Here is a 14,198-nt window from a genome sequence, read left to right on the forward strand (position 1 = left end):
ATACTTTGGGCATGTTGCAAGGATGGACTGGTCCTTGGATAGGGACATCATGTTTGGCAGTGTGAAGGGGCGGCGAAGGAGAGGAAGACCTTCGGTGAGATGGGTTAATTTTTTGACTGGAGTGGTAGGAATGAGTGTGTTTGAGATGGCGAGGTTGGCACAGGATAGAATGGCATTTAGAGCTATTGTACGTACATAGGGTCGCTATGAGTTGCAAGCTACTTGATGGAACATAACAACAACAACACGCCTAGAAGCCCTTAGAGAATAGAGTCCACATTTGATGCACCTGAGAATTTGGTTGAGTGTTTTGCTCATAATAAAACATTGTTTGTTTTGTTTTATCTACTTAATAAAAATTTATTCACTATAAAATATGCTTATAATATTTCTTCCTTATCATTGCTGTTATGTGCCATCAGGTTAGCGTCATAACATACTTGACCAATTAATGGGTTTTCAGAGGTTGTAAAAATAGGAAGAGGAAATTACCCATTTTTCTCCCAACAGAGAAACTGACAGGTTCAAACCACTTGTTAAATCAGGTGGGTTTGAGTGCAACTCCTTGCCACAAATCCAGTAGAACTCAAAGAAATAAAGCTAGAGAAACACCAGTGATTCTTTCTTTAAAATTAAATAAAACTGAGGAAAAAAAATTAAATGAAACTATGGGTACTCAAAGGAAATTTGATTTTTTTTTTTTTTTTAACAAACTTCTACGTACTAGAGCCTGTGCTAGAGATCTCTGGTGGCCTGTTAGGTAAGCAATGATATTGCCAACACAAAACTATGTAGTTTGAACCCATCAAGCTATTCCATTGGAGCCATGTGGGCAATCTCCTTCTGTATAATTTACAGCTTCTTAAAACTCACTAGAAGGTCAGCTGTCAGTCAATACAACTTGAAAGCAGAGAGAAAGAAAACCTGTGCTAGAAATTCAAAGTCAGATAATAGTCTTACACTAGGAGTTCACAGTACGTGGGAAATACCCCCCAAAAGCAGATATATTCAGTTAAAACCAAAGCACAACACAAATATTTAAAACTTATCATGAACTCTTAAAATTTATTCTTGTGTTTGAATGCTGCTGTATCAGAGGACTTATATTCTTCCATGTAAATGATTTTTTTTCCTCTAAAGAATACCCTTCTTTTCTGTTTCCCATTAGCAAATCTCTGTTTAACCTTCAAATCAGAATTGAAATTTTAAATATTCTGAGAAAACTTTCCCTATGTGAGTTCTGTTTAGAATTGTTGTTTTTAGGAGCCATTGAGTTAAGTACAACTTCGAGTGACCCTGTGAACAGAAGATCTAAACCTTGTTCTGTCCTGTGCCATCCTCACACTTCCTGATACACAAGAATCCATTGCAGCAGTCACTGTGTAATTCTACCTGGTTGAGGGTCTTCCTCTCTTTCGCCAACCCTCCACCTTCCCAGCACCATGTCCTTCTCCTAGCAACATGCCCAAAGTATGTCAGGTGCCTCCAAAGAGTACTCCTTCTGCACCATCTCCAAGACATATCTGTTCATTTTCCTGGCCTTCCATGGGATGTTTAGTGCTCTTCTCCAAAACCACAGCTCAAAGATGTCAATTATTTTCCCATCATCCTTATTCATTGTCCAGTTTTCCGATGCATAGCAAGAAATCAGAAAGACCATCACCTGAGTCAGAGGCGTCCTCAAATTAACATCATTACTCCTCAATAATTTGGAGATTTTCCTAACTCCAGATTTTCCCGTTTCAATACATCTCCTTATTTCCTGACTGCTGGTACCAAGGGTATTAATTGTGGATCCCAGAAAGATGAAGCTGTTGACAATTTCAATTTACTCTTCATCAATCACGATGCTGCCTATTGGTCCAGTCGTAAGACTCTTTTTTTTTCTCTTGACATTGAGATGTAATCCATACTGAGGGCTGTATTCTTCTGCAACAAGTACTTTAAGTCCATCTCACTTGCAGCAATCAAGATTGTGTCATCTGTATAACATAGGTTATTAAATGAGTCTCCCTCCAATCCTAATGCCACATTCTTCTTCATAGAGTTCAGCTTCTCACATAATTTACTCAACGTACAGATTGAACAGGTTTGGAGACAGAATACAACCCTGATGAACTCCTTTCTCAATTTTAAATCATTCAGTGTTGTTTGTGCAACAATCAGGTCTAGATTCCGCATGAGCAAAATTAAGTACTCTGAGATTTCCGATCTTCTCAATGTCAGTTGCAACTTGTTATGATCCGCACAGCCAAATGCCTTTGCATTAAGTGCAAAGCTAAATGCTTTCTTTTTCTCTACTGTCAGTCATTACCTTTGTTGTTGTTGTTGTTGTTGTTAAGTGCTGTCGAGTTGCAGGTGACTCATAGCGACTCTATGAAGGAGAGTCCTCGACGCTTTGGTGCCTTTCATCCTCTCTCCAGGTTCATAGGGTTTCCGGAGACAAGCTAATATGGAAGTGGATGCCACTCTTCCTTCCAAGTTCATTACCTTTACAATAATATAAATATTTCCTTAAAGTCCATACAATGGGTACTTCATAAAGTCAAAGTCAATCTTATTTATCTTTAAATCCTTATTGTTTAACATTAATGTTCAGAAAAATACATTTTATTAATGAGTGAGTAGATAAGCCTTGGGATCATTCCATGATGTGTTTCAGTGAAAGGAGATTTTCTTTTCATTGTGTTTTGTATTGTTGGTAATTTTTGGTCAAAGGTTTGGTCAAAGATATCTATTTCTAAAATCTGGCAATAAAGACCTTTGATTGATTGAAAGCACATACTAGAATCAAGGAGACTCCATCTTATAGCAGCTCTCCATCAGGTTTCCCAGGCTGCACATCAGTATGAGAGGAGACTGCCTATCTTTCCCCTTCAAAGCAACCAGTGGATTCAAGCGAATGACCTTCCAGTTAGCAGCACACTTTCTGTACCACATCACCAGAGATGCTATTTCCCTTTCACAAAAACAGCTCAAATTCATCTTCATTGTTTCCCATTTGTGTTTAGTCAAATTTTACATATCTGAAGGTCTACAATCATCGCAGTAGCAGCAATGTCAAAGATGAGATCTTTTTGTTTGGGCCTCAATATAAAGGAAACAAAAATCTTCACATATGAACCAGTAAGTATCATTGGGATAAATGGAAAAAAGATTGACATTGTCAAGGATTTAATTTCACTTTTATTCACAATCAACTCCTATGGAAGCAGCAATCAAGAAATCAAATTACAAACCACACTGGGTAAACCATCTTCAAAAGACCCCTCGAAAATGCCAAAAGGCAAAGATGTCATCCTGAGACTAAGGTGAGCCTGACTCAAGCCAGAATATTTCCAGCTTTCTTAGATGCATACGAAACCTGAGCAATGAATAAGAAACACTGAAAAAAAACTGATGCATGTTGGTGAAGAATATTGAAATTCCACAGACTGCCAGAAGAATGGATGTATTTGTCTGTAAAGAAGTACAGTCAGAATACTCCTTAAAAGAGAGAATGTTGAGACTTAGACTCATGCTTTGTTTTCTAATATTTTTTAACTAACTGTACGTTTCCTTCCTCCTGTGTCATCCTCTTCGCTCAGGCCACCCCACAATCCACTCCTTGTTCCAGATTGTTGTCATACATATAATGCTGAATCATATGTTTTTTTCAGACAATACTTCCCCTCATCTACTCTAATGAAGTGTTCATTATCCACACACTCTTTTCCCATTCTCTCCCCAATGCCTCCCTTAGGCTCATCCTAATTTATAACAGTGATGTTATGCAGTATTTGTCCTTTTGTAATGGAGATGTTTCACTAAGCATAATGTCCTCCAGGCTCCCTCATGTTGTGTAATGTTTTACAAGTTCATTGAGATGGAAGTGAGGATCCTAGTGCCCACCAACAAACAAATGAATAGAAAAACTATGATGCAGTCACACAATGGAATGTTACACAGCACTGAAAAACAATGAATTTGCAAAGCCTCAGGTGCTTTGGACATGTCATCAGGAATAATCAGTCCTTGGAAAAAGATAGTGTGCTTGATAAAGGGTACTGAAAAAGAGGAAGAGGCTTATCTCCAGAAAGCAATTATAACAATGGCCTCAAACAAAGTAACAATTGTGAGGAATTGCAGGACTGGGCAGCATTTTGCAAGAGGGTCACTATGAGCCAACCCTAGCAACAAATTTGCATACAGAGATTGCACTGTGTCATGTCTGACATCATTTGCTTAACTGTAATGGTCTTTCATTATCCCTTAGTATATATTTAGGGAGTGTTTTGTTATTCTCAAATTACAAGTGAGGAAAATGAAGCATCCAATGATAAAATCAGTCATCCAAAGTCACACAACTAGTAAGTAAAGAGATACAGATTTATTTCTCTAAGCATTTTACCATCCTGCCCTGGTTGCCCACTCTCTGACATGGGAGATGCTTGTATAAATATCGGGTATAATTGACTCAACCAAAGGATCACCAAACTTTCCTTGTTCTTAGAGATAGGATAATGGTAGACTAGAAAGAGTATTTTTGTCTATATTACTAAAAGGATATAAATATTTTTAATTTACTGGGCTTATTCTCAATTGCAATAGAATTGATGAAACATTATTATTCACTCAAACTATAATAAACTACGTTAAATATTCCACAAATTGTATGCATCCAGTTTGATTGCATACCAAAAAAAAGACATTAATTGTAATAATTTCCATGTTCATGTCCTTCTTCATTTCCTCCTGGCATCCTGACAATTATTCAGGTCTTTATGATAAAATTCTGTGAACTAATTATTTTTCTTCTATTTCTCTTTGTACTTCAATTTATTCTAACCTGCTATTTTATTTTCCTTTTAAGTACATCATCTCAATTTATTTGTAGATTAAAATAAACCATAAGGTTTTAAAAATTAGTCTTCATACCAGGCCTGAGGGCCACCACATATTCTAAGTAGAAGTAATTTTTTTGCTTATTGAAAGAATATTTGTTTTTATCTGGATTTAAAATGTCATGAAGTACCATATGAACACGTGCTAATGGTAATGAAGGAGGAAGTGGAAGCTGCTTTGAAGGCATTAGAGAAAAAAAAGAGAGACCCCAAGAATCAAGGGACACTAATTGTTTTGTTTCGATTCACAGATGCAGCCTTGAAGGCACTCACCAGTCAGTCTATGCCAAGAAATTTGGAGGACAGCTGTCAGGCCAACAGAATGGAAGAGGGCCATATTTGTTCCCATTTTCAAAAAAGGTGATCCAACAAGAGGTGGAACCTATCAAAAAAAGATTAAAGCTCTAACATACAAAAAAAATACTTCTGAAGATCACTCAAAACCAGCTAGGACAGTACATAGATATGGATCTGCCAGAAGAACAAGTAGGATTTAGAAGAGACTGTGGTACCAGGGATATCATTGCTGATGTCAGATGGATCCTGGCTAAAATTAAAGAATACCAGAAAAATGTCAATATGTGCTTTATGACCATGCAAAGACATTTAACTGTGAGAATCATAACAAGTTGTGACTGACATTGAGAAGAATGAGAATCCCAGAGTACTTAATTGTGTTCATGTGAAACCTATACCTGGACCAGGAAGTTAATGTATGAACAGAGCAGGGGAACGCCGCATAGTTTAAAATTAAGAGGAGCGAGTGCATCAGGGTTGTATTCTTTCTCCATACCTATTTAATCTGTGTGCTGAACAAATTATTCAAGAAGCTGGACTCTATGAAAAGGAATGTGGCATTAGAATTGGAGAGAGACTCATTAATAACCAGTGTTATGAAGATGACACAAACTTGCTTGCTGAAAATGAGAACTTGAAGCACTTAGTGCAGATCAAGGAATGAAGCCTTCAACATGTATTGCATCTCAATGTCAAGAAAACAAAGATTCTTACCTCTGTACCTATAAGCAAGATCATGGTGGACAGAGAAGAGATTAAAACTGTCAACAACTTAATCTTGCTTGGATCCACAACTAATACCCTTAGTACCAGAAGTCAAGAAAAAAGGAGATGTATTGTACTGGGGAAATTTGCAATTAGTGACCTTTCCAAATTACTAAGGAGTAATGATGTAAGTTTGACGATTAAGGTGTGTCTGATTTAATCCATGATCTTTCCAATTACTTGCTATGCTCCTGAGAGCTGAACAATGGATAAGGATGGCAGAAGAACAAGTGATGCTTTTTAAGTTGTGGTGTTTCAGAAGAGCACTGAATATCGCATGGATGGCCAAAAGAACAAACAAATATATGTCAGAAAGATGCAGCTGTAGTGCTCTTTGGAGCAAGAATGATGAGACTTCACTTCACATAGTCTGGCCATGTTGCTAGAAGAGGCTATTTCTTGGAGAGGGACATGATGCTTGGAAGGGTGGAGGGTCGGCAAAAGAGAGGAAGGCTTTCAACCAGGTGGATTGACATGGTGACTGTTGCAATGGTTTTTAGTGTATCAGGAAGCATGAGGAGGGCACAATATAACACATGGTTCAGATCTATTCATAAAGTTGTTATGAGTTGTGCTTGATAGCACCTTACAACAACAACATTGCTGTTAAGTGCTGTCAAGTCATAGATGACTCATAGGGACCCTATGAACGAAAGTCCTGAAAACATATAACTTTCATCGTTTCTCTAAGTTCACAGAGTTTCCAGAGGCAAAGCTATTTCAGAAGTGGATGCCACTCCTGCTCCCAAACCTGTTTTAATTTGAGAGTTCCACCAAACACTGTTCACCATGTATAACCATTATGACATTTGACACATCAGTGTCACAGTGTTTACCTTCACAGTAATTGTGAGTTACCTCTATACTGCAAATTGACAAACTAGTGCTATACTACCTAGAAGACTGTTTGACTGAAAATAATTAAAACCTGTTCCGAGGGCCACGACCTGAGGACCTAAATGCCTTTTTAAATATGAGGCCAAAGCCAATCAGCTCACATCCAATTGCGAGCAGCAGTCCACACCCAAGCCTCAACCAAAACAGAAAACACACCTTTGTAGAATCCAGCTCCTCCACTCATCTTACCAAATTGGAAAGCAGCCACAACAACAATATAAAGTTAAATGGCTCTTTATTTTCATTGTAAATTTAAGTTATTTAAATATACAATGCTGAATCCAGAGAAAAATCAGATCTTTCCATAGACAAAATATTGCTTCTATTCAGAGTAAATAAAAAACATACTTGCTTTTTTTGCACATAAAAATTAACCTTTGTCATCAAGTTGATTACTTCTACATTATTCATATAAATGTAATAAAAATTCTTATGACATCTTTCATTATTTAGTATTGACTAATCCTCGAAAAAGAATCAATATGGATAAGATTGCCATCCATAAGGCCAATGCTCATAAATAATCTCTGTTTGTCTCTATTGCTCTTAACTTGAAATACAGAACATCTTCCAAAGCTGGAATTAAATATTACTTGCTGTCATATTTATTTATTTGTTTGAACTATTTATGTTGAATGTAACTTGAACAATTTTACATGTATCAATTGTCCTAATTTTGACAGGGAATCAACTAACATACGTTCAATTATCATGGGATGATCCAGGATTTTTTTTTTGTCAACACATCCACTGCAAAGAATAGATTTAGATTTGAGTTATAGTACTTATTCTGACTGCCTTTGTCTGTAATGAATCATTTTGAAAGGGTCACAGCATTTTGTACAGTCAGAAAATTAATCTATATTTTTCTCTTAAAATTCACTATAACTGAGTCATGTTGTAGCTAGTAAAAGATATTGTGCAATGAAAAATATGCAATCTCAGTGTATTCAGTAACTATGCATGTTGGAGTTAGACAAAACATTCAGCAGAATTCTTTTAGAGGTCTTCTGTGCACCAAAGACGACTGGCCCCATTAAAGAAAAAAACAAAGCAAAACATAAGACCAAACAACAGTCTGTGTTATTAAGTAGTTAGGTAGAAAAATACAAATGAATTAAAAATATAATAATTACTTGCAGTATGACAATAAAAGACCAATGGAAAAATGTGTCCTGTTCATGGATAGGAAGACTCAATGTCGTGTAAATGACAATCCAACCAAAAGCGATTTACATGTTTAACACAATCCCAACACAGATACCAATGACCAATTCCTTTTTCAAGGAGATCTAAAGATAAATTGTCAAATTTACTTGGAGATGAAAGAGACCCAGAATAAGCAAAGCACTTCTGAAAAACAAAAATGAAGTGGGAGGCATAGCACTCCCTGTCCTCAAAACCCACTGCACAGTGGTAGTAACCAAAAGAGCAGATACTGGTACAATGACAGGCACATGGACCGATGGAACAGAATCAAGCACCCAGAAATGGACCCAGCTATCTATGATGTTTGACAAGGAAATAAAACCTATCAAATGGGGAAATGACAACCTCTTCTCAAATGGTACTGGCAAAACTGGACTGCTATCTGCAGAAAGCTGAAACAGGATCCACATCTCACATTATACACAAAAATAAATTCAAGGTGCATCAGAGACCTACGAGTAAAGCCCCAAGCCATAAAGTTCATCAGAGACAAACTGGGGTCAAGCCTAGATAGCCGAGGCTATGGTATAAAGAGACAGCCAAATTCATCCAGAAATTCTCAATCTGGAGAGGACAAAATAGATGAGTAGGACCTTCTAAAGATTAAATCCCTGTGCGCATCAAAAACTTTTTCCAACAGAGTGAAAAGAAAACCTACTGACTGTGAAAAAACATTTGGCAATAGTACCATTTCATACAAGGCTCTCTTATCAAATGTTTACAGAGTTCTTCAGCCACCGCCCCCCACACACACACACACACAAAGACTGATAACTCAATTACAAAATTATCAAAAGGCATGGAAACATTTTCACAGAGGAAGATATTCAATGACCAACAGACACATGAAGAAATTCTCAAAAATCACTGCCAGTAAGAGAAATGCAGATCAAAATCACAATGAGATACCATCTACTCCAGTAGCAGTGGCAAAGTTTAACAGGAGAGGAAGTAATAAATGTTGGAGAGGATGTGGCAAAATAGGAACTTTTATACATTGTTTGTGGGATGGCAAAATGGTGCAACCACTTTGGAAGGCAATTTGGCGTTTCCTCAGAAAGGTGAACATAGAAATTCCTTTTGACCCAGCTATTCCACTGCTTGGAACATACTCTGAGAAAATGAAAACTGAGAAACAGAGACTTTTACACCAATGTTATAGCAGCGTTAGTCACCGTCACAAGAATATGGAAACCAAATATCCAACCATAATTGAATGGATTGAGAAACTATGGTACATTCACACAATTCTACACAATACACAAGAACAATGGTTTTGTAAATCACTACCTAAGTTGGGAGGGACTGGAAAGCATTATGCTAAGTGAACTAACTCTGTCCAATAAGGACAAATGCTGCATAAGACCATTATTGCAGAGCATGTATGAAGATCCAAGGGGGAGAGGGTGGGAGCAGAGTTTTGAGGATAGGTGAGAAGTGGCAATTAATCATAGGGGCACACAATTTGATGGGTGGAGGAAAGGCTGGGTAGAGGAAATGGGAAATATTTGGTGTGAGAAACAGTTTATATGAACTTTGCAAGTAAACTAGTATATAATAAAAATTTTATTTCAAAAATTACTTGCTTCATGAGAAAATAATTATTAACTTGAAGGATTTGCAAAATTATTAGAGATAACTGTAAGGTTAATCCTACATGATTAATATTTTTTCTTTAACTTTTGTTTTTAATTGGTCAATGTTCTAGTTTAATTATTATTTTTTTGTGGCCTGAGTGAAAATTTATGGAGTCAATTGGTTTTCCATCCTTATTTTATGGCTTTAATTACAATACACAGATTATAGCTATACTCTTCCCACTTCTACCTTATGATTCTCATTTCCATTAATTCTTCTATTTTTTTCCCTTTAAAAATGTTGTCTTTTACATTTTATATGTTTGATTATTTTAAGGGGTCAATGTCTACTTAATGCTGTTGCTCATCTTATAGACTAATCTATTGAGCCATGAAAAATAAGTTTTTATCCAAGTTTGAAGAATAACTAGGAGTAAGACTAACTAAGGGATTTTATTAGTCTCTAGCAGAACACTAGGTTTAGCCATTTTTATATTTTTTAGTTTTGTTCCACATTTATTTGCACCTAAGATGGCTGCTTGCTTGGTTTTAAGACTCCCATCATTACTTACTGTATCACAGTAGGATATAGTAATTCTTTTTCAATTGATTATATAAGTTTTTGTATAAATTGATCTTCAGGTCCCTTGATAATTGGATTTTTAAAAAATATTTTTATTTTATATTGATTTGCATACAAAATTAATGAACACTGTGTTTTGTTTTTATACATGGTGTTTCACACACTTCCCCATTTGCACTGTGTTTCATATTTTCATATGTGTTTTATAAAAGTAATTGCCATCATTAATAGGATTCTTTTAACATGTTAACATAGAAACAGGGATTCTAGGGAGAAGGAATCCCTAAAAAATGCTTAGTTCTAACAGTCATTGAAATCTCTACAAAACATAGATCTTTTAAAAAAATCAAGAAGAGTGTTATCTTGCTCTAAATCAAATATTCTCAGTATAACCCTATTTTTTTATTTGTAAAAGAAATAATAGTATCAAAGTAATTCAATAATTCTGTTTGTACTGGAGAAACTTTCTAAAGGAATTTATCTCCTGAAAGAAAACAGAATTTATTATTAAAGATTAAGGAAAGGCGCTTAAGCAGAACAATTGCAAAGTGTGTATGTCAGTGCACTTTGAAAGCTGCTAAAAGTTCTTTTTCTCTGGGTTTAATAACCCAATTAAAGGCTACTAAGTTAGGCCTCACTGAAGAAAAAAAAAATAAAATCCTTTTTTTCTATTAATTTTTTTATCTCACAGTGATATTTCATATCCATTTATGTTCAATGCAGTGTAGCCTTATCTATTTAACTGTGTGATTTGGCTTCCCCAAACAATAAGATGGGGGTTGTCTTATTTATATAGTGCTACTGTAACAGAAATACAACAACTAGATGGTTTTAACAAACAGAAACATATTATCTTACCGTTTAGGAGGATAAAAGTCCCAATTTAGGGTGTCAGTTTTAAGAGAAGACTTTCTCATTGTGTATGTCTTCTGGTTCGGGAATTTTTTCAGTGCAGAAACTTAGGTCCAAAGGATGTGCCTCACTTCAAATTCTGCTTTCTGCTGTTTCCTTTCTGCTCACTTTCTTTTTGGTCTTTGTAGGTATTAAGGCCACAGACCAATGAAACTTCTCTCACAGGTAGTTAAGGCTGTGCATCCAGTTGGCACCCACAGCTCTCCCCCAGGCAGCTGCAGGAGGGGAGACTGGAATACCCTAGAATATTAGCACCAGCTGAAACTTAAGGCTACACTGTTGGGAACTTACTGCTTCTCTAGGCCTTTCTCTGCTCAGGCAAAAATTGTTCCCTCCAAACTGGCCCCAGGGAGGAGACAGGTATGTGGCCCAGCTGTTAGTGCCTTCTGAGACTTTGGGGTGGCTCTTGCCACTTTCCTGGGCTTTTTTTCTTGAACAAAATATCCCAGGCAGCACACCTGGCACTTTGCCTATCCCAGAGGGAAATTGGCCCCTCCCATCAAACTACAGGACAGGATAGAGAAGTGGGTTCACCATAAATGGGCAGAGGGAAAGATCCTAGCTCCCTGAATATCAAAGGACAACTGGATGAAAAGCTTGCCACAGGAAACAGAGAACAGAGGTATCCAACCATAGATGGTGTGTGTGGAAGAATGCCACTGGGAAACTGAATCAGGGGCAAAATTTAAAGTCTGCAACTTATCAATAATATCATAAAGAACTCTCAGCAACCTACACAGACACAACAGAAACTGGCTCACACATATCAAAGAGAACTTCACTCTATGTAAATGAAGCAGCAGGCAGGTTAAAATATTATGGAGGAATCCCCTCAAAAAAAAAAAAGCCATTTCCTATAAGAGCAGACCAGATTGCAGACCCAATGAATACCCTAGAGACAGGGGAGCAGAAAAAATATACTGATACTGAGTTATGTGAACAGCTCTGAAGAAGTTACAAACAATGGAAGAAAGAATTGAAACCATAAATAAAGAGGTACAAGTATTTCTTTAAAAATCATAACAAGACAGAGATGAAACAACCAATATAAGTACTAGTAATGCATGAAAATTTAGTCCGAATATCAAGACTGAAACAGCAGGACTTTTCAACATGCTGGAGGGATAAAAAAGCAGAATAGAACACATGGAACAGAAATTCAATTAGCTAGGAAAAAAGAACCTCAATGGGAAATTTACTAACTGTAAAGAACAGAGCAATAAAAGAAGGAAAATGAAGGAAACATTAAATGAAACATATGATTATAACTTCAGAAAGGGGAGGGCGGGGATGGGGAAGAACCTAGAGAATCGTGGATGACGTACCAGAAGAAAACTTTCCAAGTATAATGAAAAATGAGGAAATTCACATTCAAGAAGCTCAGTGAATATCACTTTAGATCCCAAAAGAAAAACATCAATACATATAACAGTCAAATTCTCCAAAATCAAGGGGGAAAAAATAGAATACTAAAAGCAGCAAGAAAACAAAAAACCCCAAACCCAAAATACAAAGGAAAACTAATTAGATTAAGCTTTTACTTCTCAGCAGAAACCATGCGGGCAAGAAGACAATGGGGTAGGCTGATGTCCAAAGTGCCGCTCAAGATGGAAGTTAATCCCTCCAAACAAGAACATCTGCTGGCATTGAAAGTGATGCGGTTGACGAAGCCTACTTTATTTACCAATATTCCAGTAACGTGTGAAGAAAAATATTTACCTGGAGATCTCTTTAGCCAACTTATGAAAGATGATCCCTCAACTGTAAATGGCGCAGAAATTTTAATGTTGGGAGAAATGTTGACTTTACCACAGAATTTTGGGAACATATTTTTGGGTGAGACTTTCTCCAGTTATATCAGCGTTCATAATGATAGCAGTCAAGTTGTAAAAGATATATTGGTAAAAGCTGATCTTCAGACAAGTTCTCAGCGTTTAAATATTTCAGCCTCGAATGCTGCTGTTGCTGAACTTAAACCTGATTGTTGTATTGATGACGTCATACACCAAGAAGTAAAGGACATTGGAACCCACATATTGGTGTGTGCCGTCAGTTATACAACTCAGAATGGAGAAAAGGTGTATTTTAGAAAATTCATCAAGTTTCAGGTCCTCAAACCACTGGATGTGAAAACAAAATCTTACAATGCAGAGACTGATGAAGTATTTCTTGAAGCCCAGATTCAGAATATTACAAATTCACCTATGTTCATGCAGAAGGTTTCCTTGGAGCCATCTATAATGTACAATGTCAGCCAAGTTGGAGAAAGCATATCTACATTTGGTTCAAGAGCTTATTTGCAGCCAATGAATACATGCCAGTACTTATACTGCCTAAAGCCCAAGAAAGAGTTTGCAGAAAAAGCAGGCATCATTAAAGGAGTTACAGTTATTGGAAAATTGGATATAGTGTGGAAAACAAATCTAGGTGAAAGAGGAAGGTTACAGACCAGCCAGCTTCAAAGAATGGCTCCAGGTTATGGAGATGTTAGGTTGTCTTTGAAGGCAATCCCAGATACTGTGAACCTAGAAGAACCTTTTCATATAACCTGTAAAATAACAAACTGCAGTGAAAGAACCATGGATCTAGTTTTGGAAATGTGCAATACCAATTCTATCCACTGGTGTGGTATCTCAGGAAGGCAGCTTGGAAAACTATGTCCAAGTTCCTCTCTCTGCCTTGCCCTTACACTACTGTCTTCAGTACAAGGACTGCAAAGTGTGTCCGGCTTAAGACTCACAGATACCTTCTTAAAGAGAACATATGAATATGATGACATAGCACAAGTCTGTGTAGTATCATCAGCTATTAAGATGGAAAACTGAAGAAAATTTCCCAAGTGATGCTTTTCATTTCATTTCACAGAACTATTTTCTGTACTTTGCCAGCTTTGTAAAATGATTAGCTTAACAAATACAGTATGTATTTAAATGTCTTTCCTGTATAACTGAGTTGTTTAAAATATTAAATATTTGTTTTTAAAACAAAAAAAAAAGAAGACAATGGAATGGCATATACAGAAAACTGAAGGAGAACAATTGCTAGCTAAGGATCCTTCTAGCAAAGCTATCTATC

General features: G+C 36.6%; 1 pseudogene; it reads left to right on the forward strand.

Moving 5' to 3' along the window:
- Nucleotides 1–12,730: 12,730 nt before the first annotated feature.
- LOC102877443 lies at nt 12,731–13,948 on the forward strand (annotated as a pseudogene).
- The last annotated feature ends 250 nt before the right edge of the window (nt 13,949–14,198 follow it).

The sequence above is a fragment of the Elephantulus edwardii genome, unplaced genomic scaffold (genome assembly GCF_000299155.1).
Source record: "Elephantulus edwardii isolate Elephantulus edwardi_28Jun2011 unplaced genomic scaffold, EleEdw1.0 scaffold00013, whole genome shotgun sequence".
Classification (NCBI taxonomy): Eukaryota; Metazoa; Chordata; class Mammalia; order Macroscelidea; family Macroscelididae; genus Elephantulus; species Elephantulus edwardii.